This window comes from Myodes glareolus, chromosome 4 (assembly GCF_982192425.1).
Source record: "Myodes glareolus chromosome 4, mMyoGla1.1, whole genome shotgun sequence".
NCBI classification, from domain to species: domain Eukaryota; kingdom Metazoa; phylum Chordata; class Mammalia; order Rodentia; family Cricetidae; genus Myodes; species Myodes glareolus.
This window is the reverse complement of record NC_142029.1, coordinates 3,505,683-3,518,663: the sequence shown is the minus strand read 5'-3', so window position 1 is coordinate 3,518,663 and position 12,981 is coordinate 3,505,683. Positions and strand designations below refer to the sequence as shown.

Here is a 12,981-nt window from a genome sequence, read left to right as displayed (position 1 = left end):
GGACACCTCCTCTTGACTAGTCCTCCAATGCCTGTGGATCAGGATACCTCCTCTTGACTAGTCCTCCAGTGCCTGTGGATCAGGACACCTCCTCTTGACTAGTCCTCCAGTGCCTGTGGATCAGGACACCTCCTCTTGACTAGTCCTCCAATGCCTGTGGATCAGGACACCTCCTCTTGACTAGTCCTCCAGTGCCTGTGGATCAGGACACCTCCTCTTGACTAGTCCTCCAATGCCTGTGGATCAGGACACCTCCTCTTGACTAGTCCTCCAGTGCCTGTGGATCAGGACACCTCCTCTTGACTAGTCCTCCAGTGCCTGTGGATCAGGACACCTCCTCTTGACTAGTCCTCCAATGCCTGTGGATCAGGATACCTCCTCTTGACTAGTCCTCCAGTGCCTGTGGATCAGGACACCTCCTCTTGACTAGTCCTCCAGTGCCTGTGGATCAGGACACCTCCTCTTGACTAGTCCTCCAATGCCTGTGGATCAGGATACCTCCTCTTGACTAGTCCTCCAATGCCTGTGGATCAGGATACCTCCTCTTGACTAGTCCTCCAATGCCTGTGGATCAGGATACCTCCTCTTGACTAGTCCTCCAATGCCTGTGGATCAGGATACCTCCTCTTGACTAGTCCTCTAATGCCTGTGGATCAGGACACCTCCTCTTGACTAGTCCTCCAATGCCTGTGGATCAGGATACCTCCTCTTGACTAGTCCTCCAATGCCTGTGGATCAGGATACCTCCTCTTGACTAGTCCTCCAGTGCCTGTCTTCCCACCTGCTGCCATGCTCCCTGTCAGGATGATAATGGATTAAGCCTTTGAAACTGCAAATGAGCTCCCAATTAAATGTTTTCCTTTATAATAGTTGAGTTGAAAACAAAACAACAACAAAAAAGAACATCTATCTACGACATTAGTTGGGCCATGGTGGCACAGGTCTTTAATCCCAGTGTTTGGGAGGCAGAGGCAGGTGAACATCTGAGTTCAAGGTCAGCCTGGTCTACGGAAAGAGTTCTAGGACAGCCAGGGCTACACAGAGAAATCCTATCTCAATAAAACAAAAGATAGAGTTGAGTTAGTCATAGTATCTCTTTGCAGCAATAGAACAGTGACTAAGACAAACAGGTTACAAAACAAGCCTATTCGCAGGTGTGTGCACAAGTGTAGATCCTTCCGGAAGCAGCAGTAAGACAAAGGTTCTAGTCCAGAAGTTTACCTGGGAGGTGAGCCTAGGATTCAGAGTGGGTGGGGGTAAGGAGTGAGACAGGGAAGGAGAGGTGACCAGTGAAGTGAGGGGTGTTCTGACTATGGCTTCTAGAACGTAGCCCTGCTGGGGACCTCTGGCGTATCACCCTGCTTTGTCCAGTTGTTCAACCTGTAGCCAGTGGGGCACATGCGGCCAAGGACGGCAATGAATGCGGTCTATGACGAAAGGGTAAACTTAAAGCGTTGTCTAATTGTGTAACTCTTGTTACACGATCTATGAGCTTCATAGATGACAATACTATGTAGCAATGTCCAAAGGTTGGATCATACTTTAGCTTTGTGCCAGTTCTGACAGAAGAAAAGCAGGATGCTTACCCACCAGTTCCCAAACCCTTTTTGCTGTGTGTGTGTGCGTGCACTTGCATGTGTCTGAGGCCAATATTATTTGTCTTCATGAGTCACTCTCCATTTTATTAATATTTTTAGACACAGTCTTACAAACAATTTGGTAAAGCAGGTGAGTTCTGGGCATCCTCCTGCCTCTACCTCCCCAGCACTGGGATCACAGACACTGGGATCACAGTTGCTGCTCCTGGCTTTTTACGTGGGGGCTAGGGACCCTAACTCAGGACCTTACCAACCCAGATATCTGTCCAACCCAAGTCTTATTTATCATCTGCCTGTCCACAGGTGGTGTGTGTACATATGTGTTCATGTGCGTAATCTTCGCTGTGAAAGTCCTGGTAACATTGGTTCCTTACCGCATCTAGAGACCCTATGTAAGACCTATGCATACACTGATGGCCCAAGAAAAGTCTAAGGCAGCGCAGGAATCCCTTGCAGAAGGACAAAGGCTGAATGGAATTGCAAAGCACCCGGTTCAGCCAAAAAGTTACCCAGATATAGTTGTGAGCAAGTCCCTCGTGTCACTGAGGGGAGCCCTCTGGTCCAGTTCGGTTCTTGAGGCAGCGCAGAGAGAGGGAGCCTCGTCCTCCTCCAGCACTGGCCGCTGTGCTGTGGAAAACCCATTATCACTGTCTCTGTCCTCCTATGGAGACGCTATCTTCTGGTTCAACTCAACGTGCTGCCTTTTTTCTCTTGAAGATCAAAGCCGAGTCCTTTGAAGTAACTAATGGGTTTTGGAGAGAGGACTTTAAAAATGTTAGGACCTAAATATGGATCCCGGGAGCAGCGTTCTGCAGCCCTGTTCCTCCCGTCGCCCCAGTGCAGACAGAGAGGAGGGTGTCTTCTTGATGACATTACGTGATAAGGTGTTTGAGCAGCTGCTTTACGGTTCGTGTCTCTTTAAAGCAGTGTTGAATAATGCAGTTAATCCTAAAATGTTATTAAAACATCAGATTAGCCTCTGTGATAGTCCAAGGTGACCTGGCCGGTTGTTGCAGAGAATCACAAATGCAAAAAAAAAAAAAAATTAAGTTTACCACCAGGCTATGTGAGTCTACTGCTCTCCCCTCTTTTCTCTGGGAAATGCTGTTTAGATATGTATTTACCAATGCCTTGCCCAATTATTAAAAATGTAATAATTTACAGCAACATGAACACAAGCTCATATAATGTCAAAGAGAAGGCAGTGGGAGGAGCAAAGATAAAGGCGAGAGAGGTCAGGATGAGGTCAACCTTGAGTGAGGCGCGAAGGTCCTGTTCAGCTGATGTAGATCACGGGCGCTGATGTACGCATCACAGGGCCAGGGGAAGAGCACAATACAGCCACCCAGATGGCAGGCCAAAGGACGAGAGCAGGCTTGACAACGGTTTGGGAAAACCAAGTCATGCAGTCAGGTCAACTTGGCCACGTGGTACATACAAAGAGTTGTAATACATAAACAAAATGTTGTATTTGTGTATGCAACATGTATGTGCATCGTATCTCTTGTGCACCCTGGCAAGGGCAATCTATGGAAGGGATGGTTTATTTTAGCTCACAGTTTGGGGGTGCAGTCCCTTGTGATGGGGATATGATGCTGTGAGGATTGAGGTGTCTAGTCGCACAGTACCTCGGTCAGGAAGCGGGGGCCATGAACACTCAGCTAACATTTGCCTTTGCTCTTTTTAAATTTAGTCTGGGACCCCATCCCATGGTATAGTGCCACCCACATTTCAAGTGGGGTCTGCCTTCCTCAATTCATCTTTCTGGAAACTCTCACAGATGTGCCCAAACGTGTGTCTTCTAGGTAATTCAATCAAGTTGATAGTGAATATTAGCCATCTCTCTCTCTCTCTCTCTCTCTCACACACGCACACACACACACACACACACACACACACACACAGAGAGAGAGAGAGAGAGAGAGAGAGAGAGAGAGAGAGAGAGAGAGAGATTTCTCACAGGGCAGCTATTCAAAACCCACACCAAATACAAAATTCTGTGACTTACCCCATGGAGCCTTCCAGGCCAGACCATTGCAAAGCAGGCAGCTGTTTATATTTAACACTCTGTCCCCTGGCCTTGCCAGAGCAAATTGCTCCTTTTCCTGTTCTGCCCCGAGAACAGGAGTCACTGGCACCTGGGCGTGAGTCTGCTCCGCCACCGTGTTTCTTCTCTGTCGTTGTTCCCGTTTGGCGCTTCAGCCCACACGAGTTGAGCAAGCATGTCTGTGTTCAGACTCAGGCTGCCGTCTTGGAAATGTGAACTTCCTCTCCAGCTGCAAAACAAACCCCTGTTTGTTGTTTTGCCTAGAACAGGGATGGGGGAGCGACTGGACCAGGAGCCCCTAAGGGAATGGAGGTAGGTTTGGAGTTTCTGCAGGCTGGACTGACTGCAGCTGTTTGTCCGGCACACTCAGCTCTGAATACAGCAGTAACAGCCTGCTCCTTTGTTCCTGTCTGGTTCTCTCTTTGGTTGGCTGACCTATGGGCAGGACTCCTGGATTCGCTCCCTGCTGCCTTGTGCCTTTGAGTTCCAACATGCTGCAGAGTTACAGCGTGGAAATCTGAGTGTAGATACCACTACCCGATGTGTGTGTGTGTGTGTGTGTGTGTGTGTGTATGGGCGTGCACATGGGCGTGATTTTTATTGTTGCTTAGTTCCTTATCTTTTAAAACCTAATTGTATTAGTTCTTTGAGACTCTAATATAACACAATTGATCATGGTCACCCTTCCTCTCCTAACTGTCTGCAGATCCAGCCTCCTTCCCTTCTCACCCGGTTTTATGCCCCTTTTCACCCCATCAAGGTTAATTTATGATGCCCAAATATCTTTGGATGTGTGACCTTCTTCAGGACCATGGTCGGTCAGCTTATCAGGGGCTACATGCTTAGAGAAAACTGACTGTTCCTCTCCCAGCCACGGACACTTGCCGATAGCCCCTCAGGTGGGGATGGAAATGTGTGCTCGCCTCCTCTCCCCATGCTGAGATTTGGTCTGCCTTAGGCTCACACGTCTGGGCATGTTGTCACAGCCTCTGAGCAGTCACACATGCAGCTGCTCTGCTGTGTCCAGGAGAGTTTTCTTGTAGGAGTCTAACCGCCTCTGGCTCTTACACGCTTTCCGCCCCCTCTTCAGCAACGATCCCCGAGTCTTTGGAGAAGGCACGTGTACATATCTCTGGGGGTTGTGAGCTCTGCAGCTTCTTGTTCTCTGTGCCTCTGCCTTCTGCTCTGCTACCTCCAAATTAGTGGCTTCCAACAGCTGTAAACACAAACCTCTAGCAGGAGTTGATGAGATAATCTGGTGTCAGCTGGTTTCCACGTGAGCTTGCAGGTAATGCTATCCCCTTAGGAGGCTCCTCTTCAGGGGATGAGTGTGTGACCATCTAGGTGACAGGAATGTCTTGGACAAATATCTTTCGCCCTCAGGGCCTAGGTATCACCAGTCCCCAAGCAGTGTTGCCACTCCTGAGCCCGGGAAATCTGAGACTCTTAGCCCCAAATTCCTGGCTCTTTGTAGACTTCTACCCTGCATAGCCCCGCCATCCCCTCTGTTCTTACCAAGGGTTGTGGAGGGCCGGACCACATTCTCCATTGCTTCTAGGAACAAAGGTAGAGATTGACCTCTGTGACCCCAAGGTGTGGCGGCACACGCCTTTAATCTCAGCGCACGTGCTTTGTAACTCTCTACCGCTGCGTCCCTGCCTACTCCCGAGGTTTCACCTGGGACTGGGAGCAGTCAGCCAATCCGGGAATGACACGTCCAGGGCAGGGTCTGTTTCCTTTATAAGGGATGGGTTCCATCTTATCTGGGTCCCCACGGCCGTGTTGGCTTATGCTCTGCTCCCAAGAGACATAAAGCTATTCTGCAGAAGGATCCTATGTGTCCCGCGTGGTTCTTGCTGGCGAGACGGTAGCGCGGGACATCTGGTGCCGAAGCCCTCGGGACGCCGAGGAATCCTGACCACCGCACCGACGGGGATCTCTTGGATTCACTTTGGATTCAGGAAGGATTCAGAACTGCAGGGTCTGCATATCAGAGAGGTAATGTCTGTTCCTGGATTTTTCGGTTTTGAGCTCGACTTGTCTCCGCATTGGGAAGGTTTCATACAGGCCTTGATGCTTATCTTAGCAATTCTCTTATTTTCCATCAAAAATTGCTTAAAAGATGAATCTTGCCAAGCGGTTGTTGCAAGGGCGGAGGAAATTCAGGACAGAATATCAGAAACTGAATGCAGTGGGAGGTTAGACGCGCGCGTGAGAGAAAAAATTAAGGAAAAAGGACCCTCCAGGAATTCTAAGGAAATAGAAATGGGGGAGAATATTGGCCCACAAGGCCAAAAGTCTTCTGCAGGAGAAGAGGAAGGAGAAATGGATACAGAGGAGGAAGTAGAATTAGCCAACGGCAGGGCCATGAGGTTATCCCAAACGGTCCATCCGCCTCATTATAGGCTACACCTTCCCTCAATTGCCCCTTCGGCGCCTCCTTATGAGGAAAGCCTTGGGCCAAAGACCTTTTCATTTATCCCTGATAAGGTCAAGAGAAAGCTACACTTGGCTTTCCCCGTTTATGAAGGGGAAAACGGGCGATTACATGCACCTGTGGAGTACAATCAAATCAAAGAGTTAGCAGAGTCAGTCAGAAAGTATGGAGTGACTGCTAATTTTACCTTAGCCCAGTTGGATAGATTGGCCTTGTCTGCCATGACTCCAGCGGACTGGGAAACAGTTGCAAAAGCATCGCTCATCAGCATGGGTCAATATTTGGAATGGAAAGCACTGTGGCACGAGGCAGCCCAGGAACAGGCCAGAGCTAACGCTCAGGCTTTAATTCCAGAACAACAGCAATGGACATTTGACCTCCTGACTGGGCGAGGGCACTATGCCGCTGCCCAGACAAACTACCCTTACGGCGCCTACCGCCAGATAGCCGATACAGCTGTAAGAGCATGGAAAGCCTTGTCAAAAAAGGGAGAAGGGAGCACTCCGCTCACTAAGATTATACAAGGGACTCAGGAGCCTTTTTCAGATTTCGTGGCAAGAATGATTGAGGCAGCAGGACGCATTTTTGGCGATACTGATACGGCCACGCCCCTAATTGAGCAGCTCATTTTTGAGCAAGCCACGCAGGAGTGCCGTGCCGCTATAGCACCTAGGAAAAATAAAGGGCTACAGGACTGGCTTAGGGTCTGTAGAGAACTAGGAGGACCCCTGACGAATGCAGGTTTGGCTGCAGCCATCATGCAATCACAAAAACACCATTTTAAAGGGCCAGACAGAAGAGTTTGTTTTAAATGTGGGAAGCCAGGGCACTTAAAAAGGGACTGTAGGTTATCAGAAAAGGAGAGAGCGCCCCCTATGCTTTGCTCACGCTGTGGTAAAGGTTATCATAGGGTAGAGCTCTGCTACTCCGTTAGGGGCGCCCATGGTAAGATCCTCCCACCATTAGGAAACCCACAGATTGATAATCCAAAAAACGGGATGGCGGGCCCTTGGTCCCAGGGCCCCCAAAAATATGGGAACAAGTTCGCCAGGGCAATGACCGAGGGACCCTCGGAGGCAGAACAAGAGTGGACTTGTGTGCCTCCACCGACTTCTTATTAATGCCTCAAATGGGGGTACAGCCCGTCCCTGTGCAGCTGCCTGAGCCCCTACCCCCTGGAAGCGTGGGCCTGCTTTTAGGACGTGGCTCGCTTACCCTACAGGGATTAATCGTCCACCCAGGTCTCGTTGATAGTCAGCACACTGCTGAGATACAAGCCCTATGCTCTTGCCCTAGTGGAGTTTTTTCCATCAGTAAAGGAGACAGGATAGCTCAATTACTGCTTCTTCCGGCAGACATCCACCAGAGGCCGGAGAATAGATTAATGGGGTCAACAGGACAGGATTCAGCTTACTTGGTTGTTAGTCTTCAAGATCGACCCAAACTGCCCCTTTGGGTCAATGGTAAATGCTTCAAAGGCATTTTGGACACCGGCGCAGACAAAAGTATTATCTCGTCGCGCTGGTGGCCACAGTCCTGGCCAGTTACTGAGTCGTCTCATACCCTACAGGGCTTGGGCTATAGTGCAAACCCCACCATTAGCTCCACCAGATTAACCTGGGAAACAGATGAAGGGCAGTCAGGATATTTTACACCATATGTCCTCCCCATGCCGGTCAACTTATGGGGAAGAGACGTGATGCAGGGCATGGGATTGACCCTATCTAATGCATATTCATCTCGGGCCCAAGATATAATGATCAAAATGGGTCATAGGCCAGGAAGGGACTTGGGTCGCTCCCAGCAGGGAATACGGGAGCCAATAAATCCCAAACCTAATATCAGCAAACAGGGCCTGGGTTTTTCCTAGGCGCCACTGGGGCAGCACGGCCCATACCGTGGAAAACAGAGACCCCCGTATGGGTTCCCCAGTGGCCACTTACCTCTGAAAAGCTGGAAGCAGTGAATCAGCTAGTTAAGGAGCAGTTGGCTCTGGGACACATAGAACCATCCACCTCTCCGTGGAATACACCCATTTTTGTCATTAGAAAGAAATCTGGAAGGTGGCGCTTGCTACATGATTTGAGAGCCGTTAATGAACAAATGCACCTCTTTGGGCCTGTGCAGCGAGGACTCCCGGTGCTTTCAGCTTTGCCCAAAAATTGGAGTTTGGTAATAATAGATATTAAGGATTGTTTCTTTTCTATTCCCTTGCATCCTGCTGATAGGCCTCGCTTTGCTTTCACGGTTCCTTCAGTTAATCATATAGAGCCTGATAAGCGTTTTCAATGGAAAAACCTCCCTCAGGGTATGTGTCTCAGTCCGACCATTTGTCAGATGTTTGTGCAGGAGGCTCTTAAACCGCTTCGTGAACGGTTTCCATGTTTGCTCGTGGTTCATTATATGGATGATGTCCTTATGTGTCATGAGGACTTACAGGTCCTAAAGGAAGCCTACCCACTACTCGTTAAAAGTTTACAGCTATGGGGTCTTCAAATAGCCGCTGAGAAGGTCCAGATTGCAGATACTGGCCAATTTTTAGGTTCTGTTATTCTTCCTGAAAAGATTTTGCCTCAAAAAATAAAAATTTATAGAGATGATTTGCGAACGTTAAATGATTTCCAAAAGTTGTTAGGAGATATTAATTGGCTGCGACCATTTTTAAAAATCCCCTCTGCTGATTTGAAGCCATTGTTTGATATCTTGGAAGGGGATACTCATATTACTTCCCCTCGGGCCTTGACGCCGGCAGCAGAGGCAGCCTTGTTGCTAGTGGAGGAATCCATTAAGGAGGCACAGCTGTGCCGTATTGATGAGACTCAACCATTTGCTTTATGCGTGTTTAAAACAAGAAAGTTACCCACCGCTGTGCTATGGCAGGACGGACCGTTACTGTGGATCCATCCGCATGCTTCTCCTAACAAAAGTATTGAGTGGTATCCCGCTGCTATAGCTCAAATTGCCCTTAAAGGCCTTAAAATGTCTGTTAGTCATTTTGGCAAGCACCCAGAGGTTATGATAATTCCTTATACCTCCTCTCAGGTACAAACTTTGGCCGCTGCCTCTGACGATTGGGCCATTTTGGTTACCATCTTTTCAGGGAAAATTGATAATCATTATCCTAGACATCCTCTATTGCAGTTTGCTGCATGTCATCCCATTGTGTTTCCCCGAGCTACATCTTTTGCTCCGTTAAGAGACGGGATAACGGTTTATACAGATGGCTCCAAGAATGGTGTGGGAGCCTATGTTGTCGGTTCTAAAACATATATAAAGAACTTTTCTGCCACCTCGCCCCAGGTGGTGGAATGTATGGTGGTTTTAGAGGTTCTTCAAAGATTTCCTTGTCCCCTTAATATTGTTTCTGATTCTGCCTATGTGGTTAACGCTGTTAAATTATTAGAGGCCGCTGGAATTATAAAACCTACTAGTACAGTGGCAGCTCTTTTCCAGAGGATACAGGATTGCTTATTAAGTAGGAGAGCTCCATTTTTTATCACACACATAAGAGCACATTCGGGGCTTCCAGGCCCAATGAGTTTGGGCAATGACCTGGCTGATCGTGCTACGCGGCTTGCTGCAGTAGCTCTTGCCTCCCCGTTGCAGACCGCTAAAACCTTTCATAATAAGTTTCATGTTACAGCTGAAACCCTGCGCAAACGTTTTTCTCTTACCAGAAAAGAGGCTCGTGATATTGTAACTCAATGTCATAGCTGTTGCCAGTTTCTTCCTATCAGACACACTGGCGTGAACCCTAGAGGGATTACGCCTTTGCAAATATGGCAGATGGACGTAACTCATATCACTGCCTTTGGAAAACTTCAGTATGTGCATGTGTCAATTGACACATGCTCTGGCATTATTCATGCCACACCGCTTACAGGAGAAAAAACCTCTTATGTCATTCAACATTGCCTTGAGGCATGGAGTGCTTGGGGCAAGCCCACATTTTTAAAAACGGATAATGGGCCTGCCTATACTTCTCAAAAGTTTAAGCAATTCTGTGCGCAGATGCAAGTCACCCACATTACAGGCCTGCCTTATAACCCTCAGGGGCAAGGTATCATAGAACGAGCGCATCGCACCCTCAAATCTTATCTACTTAAGCAGAAAGGGGGAATATTGACAGAGCTGCCCACGACACCAAGGGTGGCCATCGCCATGGCTCTGTTCACCATAAATTTTTTAAATCTGGATGATAATGGCCAAAATGCTGCAACACGACATTGTTCGGATTCGCAGCGGCCCAAAGATTTGGTTAAGTGGAAAGATGTGCTTTCTAATGAATGGAAAGGCCCGGATCCCATCTTATTGAGATCCAGGGGAGCTGTTTGTGTTTTCCCACAGGATCAAGAAAGCCCATTCTGGCTGCCAGAGCGATTGACCCGAACAGTGAAGAGTGATCCACAACACACGGATTCGCCTGAGGACCTGGCTGCTGTTCCTCCTGCCATTTTGCGGATGGATGACAGAGCACCGATGGAGGACACTCTCAGCCTTCCTGAAGTTGTTACCAGTCAACCATAGGATGGCTGTGTCTCCCCGATTTTTTTACAACCAATAAGATTTTGGGCCCCCTCCCTACTGTCCTAGATATGATTTATAAGCTTGGCCGTAGGACTTCAGTCCTGGGCCGTGTCTCTCATTCCCCTACTTCAAAGAATGGGTGGGGGTGGAAATGTTTTGGAACAGTCCTATGCTATGGATTAGTGTTTTTCCTATGGATGGTCTGCTGACTCAAATCCTAAAATTGTAGGGACAAAGTGGTTATTGCACAAGCGCTGGCTGCCCTGAAACAGGGGGCCTCTACTGATGTGTGGTTATCTAAAGCAGTAGGGTTTAAGCCAACCAGCTCCTGCACCCCTAGGACTGTGGTCCATTGCACAGGGTGGAGTGCTTGGCTTAGCTAGCCCTGAAGGTTGTCGAGCTGAAGAGCATCGCACAGAGAATGGCCCTCTCTGAGAGATAAGTCGCTCTGCTTAAGGGTTTTCTGCTGTATATTCCCTTTCCCAGAAAAATGGCAGAGGGCAGGCCGGATAGGTTCCAGGTGTCATGAGCCTAGGGACAGATTCCGTGTAAGCCCATTTTTATGTTTTCATTTTGGGAAGTGCGACCTCTATCTTTACCTTCCTAGGGAGTTGCCTTTCTGCAAAGAAGTAAAAAAAAGGGGGATATGTGGAGGGCCGGACCACATTCTCCATTGCTTCTAGGAACAAAGGTAGAGATTGACCTCTGTGACCCCAAGGTGTGGCGGCACACGCCTTTAATCTCAGCGCACGTGCTTTGTAACTCTCTACCGCTGCGTCCCTGCCTACTCCCGAGGTTTCACCTGGGACTGGGAGCAGTCAGCCAATCCGGGAATGACACGTCCAGGGCAGGGTCTGTTTCCTTTATAAGGGATGGGTTCCATCTTATCTGGGTCCCCACGGCCGTGTTGGCTTATGCTCTGCTCCCAAGAGACATAAAGCTATTCTGCAGAAGGATCCTATGTGTCCCGCGTGGTTCTTGCTGGCGAGACGGTAGCGCGGGACAAAGGGTGATCTCTTGAAATGCTCAACATCTTCAGCTGCCAAGTGGAGAGTTCTCTTGCTGCTTTTGCAGTTGGGCCTGCTGACTGCTTAGCAGCTGCTGCCAGCAGCATCTGCCTGCCTCTGCGTGTTGCAAGCTTGCCTACCATACTAAGACTAGGCAAGAAAGACAACAGAGAAGACTTTATCTGGCCTCATGCTACGGGACCATGTGAGTCTGCACATTATAGTGTCTCCTGACCACTCACCAAATGAGCTAGGCAGCTACTTAACCGGCCAGAGAAGAGCAGACCCCTCACATCGTCCCCTTCGTACAGGCCACACCACCAGGGAAAGTGTGAGACCTCTAGCCTACAAGGAAATGGTTGTGGGGTCAGATAGAGTCCACCAAAGCTTTAGATAACAGAAAGTTTGACATCAACAGTTTGGGACAGTCCCGGTGGAGGCTTTCTATCCCAGAACCGAATGAATCGGCTGTGACCATAGTGTGGTTTTCTCAAGGTATCTATGGAGTGTGCAGAACGGCTGGTGCTAACAGAAATGAATCCAGCTGGATTTTTTTTTTAATGTATAAGTTCCATTTTATTTTTCCAAGGTGTTCTCTCCTATCTTTATGAAGCCACTTTACATGGGCTTTGGTGGAGGTTGTGGGGCAGCACCAGCAGGTCTCAATCGTGGTGGGGGCGTTCGGTCTTTCTAAGCTTCCCGAGATCGATTCCTGACTACCTTGCTATGAATATCACAGCTCACGCAGTAACGCAGCTTGACATAGAGTTTGGGGAGCACGTAAGCGTCAAAGACACTTGCTTCGGATATGTCCCTGACGGCGGCGGCCTCTACGACGTTCCGAATGACGAACTTCTTAATGGCCTTGTCCTTAGGCACGCAGCGGGCGCAGTTAGTGCAGCGAATTGGCTGCACATGGCCGCGGCCCTTTTTGGCATGACCGTTGTTTCTCCTTTTTTTGGTCATCTTGGAGCCAAGTCCCAAAAGAGACCCAGCTGGATTTTTGATCACCTTTTTGCTCAAGTGTGAGTCAAAGCAGCAAGGGAGGGTCCAGCAGCACGAACTGGGGAGGCAAACCGCTCCTCTGCCACAGCCCTTGCTTAGCGGGAGCATTAGCAGTGAGATGGATGGCCACTGTAAGCGCTAAGGAACTGACTGTCAACACTTGTCACTTAAGTGACTTTAAGTGTTCAGCACCTGCCTGGTGACCCAGGAGGAGCAGAACCTGCCTCAGTACCCAGAATTCCAAAGTGAACCTAGGAAAGCTGTCGGCTCTCAGATGAGACTTGATCAAACTGGCCTTCATGCCAAGCATTTTAGAGTTATCTCCAGGAGAAAGAGAGCCTTGGAGAAATCAAGACAGAA

At 48.9% G+C, this 12,981-nt stretch overlaps 2 long non-coding RNA genes and 1 pseudogene across 2 annotated transcripts; 1 reads left to right on the top strand and 2 right to left on the bottom strand.

Moving 5' to 3' along the window:
- Positions 1 to 1,652: 1,652 nt before the first annotated feature.
- Positions 1,653 to 4,155, bottom strand: LOC125393283 (uncharacterized). Its single transcript, XR_007229755.3, has 2 exons — positions 3,607 to 4,155; positions 1,653 to 2,546 (listed from the first exon to the last, which is right to left on the bottom strand). It is a non-coding gene; the product is annotated as an uncharacterized LOC125393283 (long non-coding RNA).
- Positions 4,156 to 5,172: 1,017 nt separating this feature from the next.
- Positions 5,173 to 11,564, top strand: LOC148122189 (uncharacterized). Its single transcript, XR_015737645.1, has 2 exons — positions 5,173 to 5,643; positions 10,430 to 11,564. It is a non-coding gene; the product is annotated as an uncharacterized LOC148122189 (long non-coding RNA).
- A 588-nt stretch (positions 11,565 to 12,152) lies between these two features.
- On the bottom strand, positions 12,153 to 12,592 carry LOC125393441 (small ribosomal subunit protein eS26 pseudogene; annotated as a pseudogene).
- Between the last annotated feature and the right edge of the window lie 389 nt (positions 12,593 to 12,981).